General features: G+C 40.9%; 1 long non-coding RNA gene across 2 annotated transcripts; it reads left to right on the top strand.

Annotated features, from left to right (window-relative positions):
- The first annotated feature begins 544 nt into the window (after window positions 1–544).
- On the top strand, window positions 545–4,894 carry LOC108887679 (uncharacterized). 2 transcript variants are annotated; one of them, XR_001961675.2, is made up of 4 exons: window positions 550–716; window positions 3,028–3,111; window positions 3,194–3,274; window positions 4,138–4,894. It is a non-coding gene; the product is annotated as an uncharacterized LOC108887679 (long non-coding RNA). The 2 variants fall into 2 exon arrangements; XR_007813028.1 differs by having other exon boundaries at window positions 545–716; window positions 3,028–3,274.
- The last annotated feature ends 7,612 nt before the right edge of the window (window positions 4,895–12,506 follow it).

The raw sequence follows: 12,506 nt of genomic DNA, 5'->3' as shown, positions 1-12,506 counted from the left end.
AATTATTTTAGCCTTCATGTTGAAAAGAATTTGACCGAATACGGTCACAGTTACTGTCTTTCAGTCACGTGCACACACTCATACGGCCTCAGTTTGGTTGCTCTTTTTAAGAAAGAGGCAGAAAATGAGTAAAGGAGTGGCGCTTTAATGAGCTGAGTCTGCCGTTTGGTGATTCTCTGGAACACAGCTCGGTTTTGCTCCAGTGTTGCAGCTCAGCATAAGGTTCATGAGCTGGTCAACCATGACAGCTGCGCTTTTGTTTCCATCACTTCACAGCCTCTGCAGCTTCATTAAGAAATCATATCAATTGCGTCAGTGCATTATTTTGAATAATAGACAAGTTGAGAAAGGCAGGACTCCGTTCTCTTTGATCTGACCATATATATTAAATTCCCTGAGCTTCATTCACATCAACAGAGTGAGGTTTCATTTTGTTTATCTTGTCTGTCTATATATTCACTGCTCTATCCATCTATCTGTGTCTTTAATGGGCTGTCTGTGTATGTTTAGTTAACCATCCATCTGGCCTGACGCGCCATGACTCACACGTTTGTGGGCTGATTCATTGCCATGCATATGAAAGAGTGTCCACATGGCTACTAGTTGTGTGGTGACAGAGAAGCGAGAGCGATGAATCGAAGATGGGTTTCAGATGTGTGTGTTTACGGTTTGAGGTGGAGGAGTGTGAGGAAGACGTTCAGCCTTCACTGTAGCAGGTATGTTGACTTACAGCCTGTCTCAACTCATTTTTCTCATTAATTTTACACAAAGAGATCACATGCAGCATGTCATAATTAAAAATGCACCGTACATTTGAGCCCCATGTGGCTCAACACTTAAATTCCTACATGACATATGTCCTCCTGGGAACAATCCCTTCACTATGACTTTATTAAATTGCTAATTATCAAGTCTGACTGAGGCTATTTTCAGTGAAGAGAAGAGCTCATTTCTTGTTGTATAAAGATCCAAAAAAACATGTTGGAGCCGATGTCACGAGAAGGACACAGTGAGTTTCACTCATTATAGAGAGAGGTCACCACCAGGAGAGATGCTGTTTGTGTAGATAATCAAACAGACAGTGAATCATCTGTTTGTTTCTGGCTGCTGATGGTAACATTAGTAGCATGGCTACTTCTCAACCGTAAGAATCTCAGTTTGAACTACAGACCCCTGACACCCTGGCTGTAGGTTTTCTTATTGATCCCGTAGAAATAATGACGTCTGACCGTCAGTCTCGTGGTGAAAGCGAGGCTTACAGGGAACCAATTTAAGCTACAACGGTGTCATTACTCTGCAGCCATTACATTAGGCAATCAACATTTACTCATCACTTTAAATGATCACTTTTAATACAACATTTCTGTGGATGTGAGATCAATACAGCTTGTCGTACACTAACCATCACTCATTAAATGCTGTGTGAACAGTACAATACAATACAGGAGCTATGTTAGCATACTAACATCTGAGAGTATGACTTTTATCCAGGAGCATGTTTTTAGGTTATTATCAGGGTCACTGCTGACTGTGCGTATACAGCCCAGTTTTTCCTTCTTCTTCAGGCTACTGCAAATTCAACAAAAAATAAAATAATTAAAGCCTCATTTTTAATCTGAGGAAGTTAGCTTCAATAATAAGAGCTGCGTGGGAGATTGTGATTGTGAGTAAATGTTTCTTGGGCAGCTGCGTGTCACATGCGGCTCAGAGTTAATTGAGAGTTGTCGTTTAGACTGAGGCAGAGTCGTCTGTCAACAAGAGGTCACTATGTAAGTGGAGGAGATAATGGGCTCAGTAAAAACAGATATCAAAGGTAGATGATCTGCTAAAACAGCTGTTGAGATTCTAAAAAGCAGGTGAAAAGTAGAAAATGGGGAACGAGCTGGAGACCGAGGAGCAGCGACTGAAAAGCCATTTGAATAGTGAAGAAAAATCCTTTTATGACTGCAGAGCAAGTCAAGAGCTCTCTCCAGGATGTAGGCTGTGTCATTTTGTATTAGTTATAGAAAATGTTGCTTGGGCCACTTGGACCCTTTTTTTGCAGTGCGATGTGTTTAACTTTTATAAAACACTGAGCTGTATTTAGATGCACAGAGGCTACAATCAGCACATGTAATGATCTTATCCTCTATCCTGCTACACTGCAGTCCCAGAGATACCTTCTCCATCTAAAACCTGCAGGCACATATGTATATAAAACGTGATTACAAACTCCATTATGTTTATACTCTACATGGACAACAGACTGGCTTTCTAGCTGGAGAAATCAGGTTTCTTTAATCCTCTTTTCTGATTACAGGGAGTAGAAAAAGACCTCAGATCACTGCACAGACCTGACAGGAAGATGGTTACTGAAGCACATATAACATACATTCCACATAATTACCTCTTGGTCTAATGCTATTTTTGGCATCAAGGCACATGGTCCTGTGTTAGAAAGCTTAAATCTTTGATTCAGATAATTTCGATGACATTTAATCAGGCATAATTTCCCAGAGGGAATTACTTTTTTAGACCAATCAAGAATCAAACTTTTTCTGGCTTAAGTACTTGAAAAATAATGAATGCAATCAAACCAGCTGATTGCATTCATGAATGACAATAGACTCAGTGATAGGTTTCTGTCTGGCTCTACAGCGGAGCATGGCATAGCAAAGCAGATGTGGTGTTCACAGTAATATATTACCTGCCTCAGCCTAGTTATCAGACTGAGCAGGTTGATTTTCATACTGTATATTAATCTGTGGAAACCGGTGGTTGTGACTGGAATGAAAACAAGTGATTCAAAACATTTTGGCAACAACGTGTGAATTGTGAAATGTAACGAAAAAGCAGCTTGGTAGGTTTTTAAAGGTCATATTAATTACAGGAACAATCCAGGGAATAGCTGCAGGGTCGGACATGAACACAAACCAACACACTGTCACAGCTGCCCAGCTGGGGAATATTTCTGTATTATTAACCAGTGAGAGGCCCCATTGTGCTGTTAAAGGTTAAACGTTCTGCTCTTCACCGGTTGTTCCACAGGTTCACACCTGAAGCAGTTTAAAGAGAGTCCAAAGATCTCTGTTTGCTCGGTGAAGAACTGGAACAGTACCACTGGTGGTTGAGGTGGGTGGATATAAAGGAACGCTGAAGTTGCTGAAGATGAATTTCATTCTGTATTTTACTGCTCTCTGTATTTTGATTTCAGAAAATGTTCGATAAGATTCAACTGAAGAACCCTGACTGGTTTTGACTGTCTGACGCGCTCATGTTGAGTCGGCTTTTTAAGGTGGAAACCTTTGCTTTGGTAACATTTCTAGAAGATGTTTGGCAGCTCCAAACCCACGTGTTTAAAGACTGTTGAAGAGCTTTTTATTGGATAAATAGAAGATATTGTGCAGACAGAACTTTCAGAAAACTCACAGATTTAGCCTCAATTAGCTAGCTAGCTGTAAGCTGGTAACTCTCTCAGTCAATTCAATCATTTCAGTGTGAAAAACTGAGTGTAATCAGCTAAAAATGAGGTTTCTGTCTTCGGTGTGAAATTCCAAACTTGTCAAAGTGCTAAATCTGCTGCTGTTGTATTGTAAACTGCAGAGTGCACTGTGATAAAATGTGTGTACAATGCAGTGTGACGGCGAGGCACAGGTGTGAATTCTTATTTCTATTACATTTATATCATTATTATTATCACATTTTGTTTGACGTGTATGAACAGTGTCTGAATAAATTATAAAATCTGATGTCAGACAATCTAACATCTAAATAAACGTGTTGTTTCTGTCCATCTACACACAGCTGCTGATCACCTCCAGTGACAAAATAGCACCTGCCAAAACGGTGGATTAACATTTCAACAGCATCACACGACGTCACAGCAGCCGTCTACTTAAACATATTAATAATAGTGGTAATGTTAATAATGAAAGTGAATTAAATGGGCCCTGAGGATCTGCTTTTGATTGCGTGTAATGAATTCCGTGGCATTGAGGCTATTGTTCTACTTAATGAAAGGAGAAATGACTGTGGATAGGCAGAAGAACAGAATAGATTAATAGATCACACAGAATTGAACTCCATTTTGAAACTTGTAATGAGCTGTCAGTTTTCTGTCCGGCGCTGTGTGAATGGGTTTTTAACTTTTCCATGCAGCTGGAGTCGAAGCGAGACGGAGGCTGAGGGAGACAGAAGACGTCCAACTGGAGGTCAAGATCATCTAATGAGCGCTATTGATGCAATAATTAGACCAGCAGCAGGCTAATGAAGTAATTAATCGCTGAATGTATTTTCACTTAGAAGACATCTGTTAAGTTACTTACCTAGTGGTCGGGCTATTATCACAAACAATTTGTTGAAATCCAGAAAAGAACAGGCTTTAATTGTTAGAGATCTGCTGCTGAAGTCACACTGAGAATCTCCTCCTTTATTTAACCATCAGTTATGTAACTGTTTCAGTATTTTTCAGCACTTTTTGACCTTTATATTGTTATTGTAATAATGATAATAATACAATAATTCATTCTTTCTTTAAAAAACATGCGTGCAAGTTGAATGAAATGGTTAAATGTGTAGATTAAAAAGCACATTTCTGTTGCAGTATAGTTATTTCAGTGAACTATACTGGACATTAGCATTAAAGTTATTAAAGCAAACGTGTCACGCTTCAGTGTTCCTTTTGGTTTTTGCTCCAGCTTTGGTCCCTACCACAAATCCTCAGCTCCAAACCGAACAATGATCAAAAAGACAGTAAAAAGCTTTGTTGCACTGAGGGGAGCTGTGCAGCTGAGTGATAATTCTCTCTGGGTTTATCACGGAGACAGACTCCTTTTTCTTTACACACAGTTATTTGATGCATTGTTAATAAAAAACTATTGATTAGTGCAGCTGTCACTCACTGAAAGCCTTAACATCCTTTGTGTGAGGACTGAAAACATTACTCCAAAAAATATACACTTTGCTAACAGAAAATACTGTTGTATTGCTCTAACAGAGGGAACCATTTTGTTTATTTTTCCACAGCTGTCTCCAGGACACTGGTCAATAAAGTGGTTGAGGAGACTGATCAACTCCCAGGTTGGATGTCTGATACCTTTTCAGCGGTTTGGAGTCCATCCGTCTCCTAAACCACAGTCTTCTTTAGCATAAGCACTGCGTAAAATGAGAAGTCACCTCAGACAAGGCCACTGGGCTAAGTACATCATTTATATAATGTAATTTATCCCTATCACATTCTAGGCATGGCTAATTAAACCACATACCTTCCCTGCTGGAAAAGAAAAAGGTCAAGGAGAAGCATCGAGCCTCTCTCTCGAGCTAAATTCTCAAAATCAGCCAAAGACCTCGACATAACACACACAGCGTCTCACATATCCAACATTAACACCTATTTATCATACAAGGCCTCATGCTCCTGAATCCCACTCAAATAAAACAGAAATAAAATATTCACAGCTGTTCTTATGTAAGCGTGCTCTCCTCTCTTTTCCTCTGAGCTTCTGAAAATACTGACTGTTTTGATGATGAGGTATCTGCTGAATCACATAAGCTGTGCTTTGGACAATTACTCTTAGAACTCATGTTTTAATTCAGACAGAATTTCATTTGATTCAGATTAGTCAAACATGGATGGATCCATGTAAGTTTCTATTTCCACTTCTAAGAGAACATGTCCTGAATTTAACAGAAAGAACGTACGTTGTTATACTGACTGAGAGAGAGCTGCCACGTCAGATTTATCTACTGTAATAGATACATAAAGATAAATAAAGAACCGTAGATGAGTAACACCTCGTCTACTCCGTCACCTGGGAACATTCAGCCACCGCTCCTCTGTGGACTCAGACATGTTTTGACAGCGCTCACGGTCCAACATACGATAACATATAGACAGAATTAATTAAAACTGGAGCGTATCCATCTCACCAGTCACACGTTAGACAGACAACCAAAATGTTACCCAACAAGTTGTACATTTCATGTCTGCAGTTGATGATGCAGCGGCTGAAAACTGGGACTATTTATGTTGTGTTCAGTTCTGGTTGCATGTCCCTCACACTGTCCTCCAGGGCTCCAACACTTTTTTAAAGTCCTGTTTCCTCCTGATGATATTTCTCGTTGTGGTGAAAAGCTGTCTTACAACACAGCATCCAGCTGCAACTCCTTTATATTCAGCATTTTGGGAAAATAAACAGCGACAGGCAGGACAGGCAGGACATGAACGATATGTTAGCAGTGTAAGAGAATAGAGCCGTACACCGCGGCTAACACGAGCAGTGTATCTTAAGACAAATGTAGCTTTATTTCTTTTTATTGTTTATGCTGTTTTTATTTTTTTTTGTTTTTAGAAGATCACACACAGCTTCAGTTTGCACACAGGCAAAAGATAATGTTCAAATCTGGTCTCTGAGTGTATCGTCACAGCTCTACCATTTAGAGGTACACATTTATTAAAATGTGATGATGATGCCTGAAGAAGCACAGGAGCTTGTCTTCTATAGATGAATGCTGCACAGAGACTCTTTTCTGCTCATTATGCATTTCAGCTACAGCACCTCCAGCGAGCCTTTATTTGGTGAGCAGTGATCTTAATTATATCCCACCGTGTCAAACTGCCACAAAAATGCTATATATGTTTTATTTTCTTTTTTTAACTGCTTAGGATTTCTTGCTTTGGTAGCCATCAAACCAGCTTGCAAACTAGATGTGGAGTTAATTAATGAAGGAAGGGTACACAGTTCCTTCTCATTTTTCATTTGCAGCACTTTGCTACAGCAATTAGTGACTCTTAGATCCAGAACATTACTGTACCAGCTGCTCTTTGCCATTCTGACAGCCTAACTGGAACTCCCAACTCAAAGCTCACTGTTCACAGAAGCTCTCAAAGGAAGCCATTTTCTATATACAACATGTTACACAATGCGGGAGTTACTTTAGTCGTATCAAACTCTGAGTGTCTTGTTTGAACCGTGTGCTGTTTCAGCTTTATTTAGACTGTGTTTACTGAAATAATGGGTGTTAAGCAATTCTAGGCTTTTTGCATTGATCTTGCTCAAGACATCTGTGGGTGGGTGTAAATTGTGCTCACTGAGCGAGCGGTGCTCTTTTGTGTTTACCCGGATCTGTAACCAAATGGACAATTAGCAGGTTTTGGGGAGCAGATTAGTGTTTTTTCGCAGGGGGATTACTCTAGCTGTTTTTTTGTTTTCTGTTTTTTTGCAGTTTGGCAGCAATGTGGATGGTAGGGAAGGGCCTGTTCTTGTAAGCTTTTTGGATAATCCACTGGAAAATCTTGAAGGGAAGCCAAGGAACAAATTGAGCTACACGTCAATTTTCTTTTCTTTCATTAGTCATGTAAGTTTGAATTTTAGTGTTTTCACATTTAACTTTGAGCCTGGAAAGCTAAGATTTTCTGCTTGCATTGTTATTTGTTTAAGTACTGCACATCTTTCAGATGAAGATAATTTTGTTGACATGTAACATGCCTGTGTGTGTCGTTTGCTGACTAATGACTAATTACATGTGTATACTTTTTCTGACATTTGAATATTTTTTCTTCGCAGCAGGGTTTGACTGAGACATTAACGTTGTCAGCGTGATCAATAACAGATGCATCTCACTCCCACACACCAGGGTTTCTGAGCGTGACTCAAAAGAAAGTAATGCATAAGTAACCCTCAGTGTAAGAGTCAAAGTCGAGCCTGAGCTGTCGCTGTCGTCGTGGCTGTGGGCACTTCACAGTCACTGCGTCCCCCACGTTATCTCGCTGTCTCTGCTGATCTCCGTTTAATGCTCTCCCTCACTTGTCTTTATGAGTCATGTAGAAATGTTTTGTGCAAATCTTTTCTGTGAGATTTGCTTTAGCTTTGCCGTTACCACAGCATCAGCCACAGCCTGGAGACAGAGCAGCAGAAAGCAGCTGTTCAACCGGCACGTCTGCTTTTACTTTTAATATCTGCCTCTGTAGGATGGAGGAATCATCAAACAGAAACTGGCACAGGTACTGAGGTTAGACTATGTTTAAGAGGGACATTTACCAAAATAAAAAAATCTCTAAGACTAGAAAAGTTCATTGAATTAGGAACCATTAGATTAAAGATTAAATAAACAGAAACAAACAAGAATCTGACTCAGCGTTCAGTATATGACAATGTTTGATACTCTCAAATGTGTCTGTAGCACTATGGTTCAATAACTGCTCCTTTAAACCTCCACTGAACTGTTAAACATGTTAAGTAAAATAAATAAAACAGGAAAATGGACTCTTGATCTCAGTATTTCTGAAATGCTAGCTGCTGGCTGTACAAAATAAACTCAGATCCTTGTCTTGTAAAGCAGCCCTGCATCTAAACCATTAGCCCTGCAGTACAATTGACCACTGTACTTCTTGATGTGTCCCTCAGGATGTTTCTTCCATTTTAATCAATAGTTGACAGAAAACAAAAATGGAGAGAGGAAAAATTATGTGGGTTTTTCTCTTCTTTTTTTTCACCCCAGGTGTTCGAAGACCCGTCGCCACCTTGGCCAACCAACAGAGGCAGGGGTGGGTCTTCACTCATCTCAGGGAAATAAAATGTGTGTTTGTGAAGAAGGTGAATATGTAAGACGATAGAAGCTGAGATCAGCATACATGTAGACTCATTTGTTCATGGTAGATACACACTTTTTCCTCGCTTTCAGTTCACCAAACCAGTAACATGTCTCTGTGTTAAATCACTGAAGTCCTCACATCGTGACTCTCTATTCTGAGATGTTGCCTGCTAGCAGTGTGAGTGATAGCCAGCAGTAAACAAGTCCCATCCCCAGCCAGATAATAGTCTTCCCGGCTGTGTGGATCTTACAGCTTTCAGGGAACGACTCTGTTCCTTGCTGTGCCAGTTGTGATACTGTGCCAGCACTTTCCAGCCCAAAACCCTCCCCAGAAGCCCAACATTACTCCTTTCCCAAACACATCATTTACCCCCCAACACCCCGTCCCACCAAAACCCCAGCACGTCTTTTATTCTGCTTACCCACAAGATGCACACGACTGCACATGCACGCCGTGTTCATGGCACAAATTATGCTAAAATAATCCCCGCAAAAAAGCCTTGTTATGGCCACAGTCAAGTGCAGAGAACACACACACACACACACACTGCTCCCAAGGCTAATGTCTTATGCATCACCACTGCTCTCCCTTTTCAACATACATAGGCTCAGGGCCTCTGTGCCTTCTGAAAAAATAAAAGTGAGCTGAGAGAGACAAAGCCATTAAGGAGGAGGAAATGTCCCGCTGTGCTATCACTCTCTCTTGATGTGAAGGAGGCATATGTGTGTTTATATTTGTGCCCTGCTCGTTCAGACAGCCATTCTTTAGGTAACCGCCATCCCCGTCGCTCGGCTTTTCATTCATTCATCGCCGCAGCTTCAGCCTGCAACAATTTCCCTCCTCAGGTTTTGGCGTGTCCGTGATGAACTGACCTCACACCAGCCTCACACATGCTACATCAGCTGAACGAAGCCCTAACGTGAGTGTCTGGAAGACACCAGGGATGACTGACGTACAAGCACCTGAAACAAACAGGTGGCATTTATTCACAGCAAAACCACACACTGCTGTTTATCTGTGATTACAGTATACCTGGGATTACAATTAGTTACATATTTCCAAGAGTCAGTGGTTCAGGCTTATGTGTGTCACGCTCATCCATTGTTCATATCCTGACATTTGTCTGTCTTACTGCAGTGCACACATGGGGAATGTTGACTGTAATTCACAAACCAAAGCAATGTTTACAAAAGCTTCAATGGGGGCTGTCAGGATTAATGAGAGGTATGAGTGTATCAGTGTATCACATGGCAGTCTTAAGGCCTGTTCACATCATGCGTCAATGTACTTTTCACACAGAAGGTGAATACACAGTCACACAGACTGCTCTGGGTCCAAGGATCCCGGCAGGTGGTCTCCTGCTTCCTCAAATGGGGCGGTCGCATCCCCAACAGGAGCTCAAACTGTCCCGCAAACATCCTAAAACATAGGTCCACACCCGGCCTCGGTGCAGCCTCAGCTTCACATTTCCACGTTCTTTATTGGCGTTGCACTGTTTGTGTAACTGTGAAACTACTCCACAGCAAAGCAGGGGTCAGGGAAGATTCAAGAACAGAAGCAATTAATCTCCCATATACATTGTAAGTAACGGTTACTTAAGACCAGATGCATACACATTTAGTGACCAACAGGGGACCTGAGGACACCCACTGGGTTCATCTGACTGTGGTCTATCAGCTAGAGAGGAGAGAGTGAATGCACTGCTATTTATAGCTCTGTGCATCTGTAGCTTCAATGCTGTGATATGCATTTATTTATCTGTCAGACACATCCTGTCAAAACATTTACAACATCTAAATCAATAATTGCTTCATAGCTACAATTAGCTTCCTCTTTTGACTCTTCATCTCAAAGACTGTGGCAAGAAAACAGACATGAGGCGACAGAAGAGTAAGTCTTCCAGCACCTGGTAACCACCACTTTGGTTCAGGGTAAAATAAGCAGCTACTACATCCCCACAGGATGGATGCTACTGATTTTGGTGATCCCTGACTTTTTCTCTAGCACCACAAGTACGTCAAAGTCTTCAATTATCTTGCGAAATATCTAAATGGATTGGCACAAACTAGACATGCATGAATACTGCTGACTAACAGGTGGTCAGCCGACTTCTAATCCAGGACCACCAGCAGGTTGACCGCTTTGGTTTCGAGTGAAATATCTTCACAACTTCTGGCCATGAAATTCCTGGTCCTCAGAGGATGAATTCTGAGTGAGTGTGGGGATTCTCTGACTTCTCTTGCAGTGTCAGTGAGGTTGGCATTGGTGTTTTTCTTGTTGATGACTTGTAATCATTCTGACGAACGTTTGATTTCTCACAACATATCTGAAAAACTAATGAGCTCAGACATACGTTGAGTGTTTCATGCTAATTAATCACTCTTTAGCTCCGTGATCTTTCCCAAACCTTAGCTGAGTGCTGTGTGCCTCAGCTCAGCCATAAAAAAAGCTTATTAATGTGCCCAACTGGTGACAGAACACGAAGCAAAACAAAGACACATGCACAAAAATACAGACCAAAGCAAAGGCACAATGCAGAATGATATTTAACAGCTTTTGTGGGTTCTGGTGTAGGAGGTGCTGTCAAATGGGCTCACCCGAGCCATCTTTAAATAGAATTTAATGGACCGTTTTGTGTCAGAAATGAGACTAAGCAGCATCTTTGTCGCAGCCTGATGTGGTGAACGGAGAGAAAACAGAATGTTTTATATCCCCTTACACAGTATTTGCATATCAAAGCTCCCCATGTTTTGATATTCCAACAGTGCTTGAAGTGGGCAAGTGGTGGGATTATTTGATAAACAAATCATTGGGACTTTAAAATCTGATGTCAGGTATTCCAGATTTTTCTTTGGTCTTAAGCGCTGGTTTCAATGTAAATTTGCATCACAATAGCCTCGCTCACAAACCTCAAACAAACTGACTCATTAGGATTCCAGTGGCAGGAGCCAATTTAGTGGGTGATCATGCAGGGAGACGCTCTTTAAACTGAAAAAATCACTGCTTCTTGCAGAATTCACAGAGCATTACTAAACCAGTTGAATCAATGTGGTGGAATTTAATATAATCCTCAGTGTGGGTCAAAAGCAGTACAGTAGGAGAGGTGAATGTTGCACTGGTGTTTCAGGTCTACTGTGTTCAAGAGAAGTGCAATTCAAACTGTGTTAGAAACTAACTGATGGCATTTTTAATTGACACTGGTGGAGACATGTCCCTACTGGTCATAGCCAACATTTTCACACAACTTTAGAAAAGTCATTTCAAATTTTTGTGCAGCACAAAAGGCATTGGCTTTCTTCTTTTTCTTCCCACTAAATTCTAAATCTTTTCACAACCCCTCACATTCACCTCGCTGCCCCCTGGGGGCTGGGAACCACTGGACTCATCAGTTGACTAATATCAGCAGGTATTTATGGACTGCATGGTTTGTTCGAGGCTTTCTTGATGTAACTGGTTCCTCTGCTCAAAGGTGTCAGAAATCTGAAGGTGTCTGAAGGTCTTGAAAAGTTTATTTTTTTTAAAGTTTGGCTCTGTGTAGGCAGTAATGTTTGTGTATCTGATTGCAGATTGTCAGGAGATATTATACCCCTGCAAAGTGAAAGGAGGACTGTGAACAGCAGGAGGCTGCTCAGTGTGCTTTTGTGAACCGTCAGACCTGAAACAAACACTGCTTTAATGGTTAGCCACGGTAGCTAGGAAACTTAATGGGCAAGTGTAGGTTTTTAAAAAAGAGAATAATGGATTATTTTTAATTAATCTGTTCATTTTACGCAGCTTATCTGGGTCCATGTTGAATTGATTTAATTAATTATGTCTTTAGGTATTTCTGTTACATCCTCCTGGGAAGCACAGGGAGGAAAACAAGGTAGAATCCTAAATAATTCTAGGCTATATTACTACTTTTTAACTTCTCCTCCAAGTTTAATGATAAAAT

Source organism: Lates calcarifer, linkage group LG1 (assembly GCF_001640805.2).
Source record: "Lates calcarifer isolate ASB-BC8 linkage group LG1, TLL_Latcal_v3, whole genome shotgun sequence".
NCBI lineage: Eukaryota > Metazoa > Chordata > Actinopteri > Centropomidae > Lates > Lates calcarifer.
This window is presented reverse-complemented; position numbering and strand designations above follow the sequence as displayed.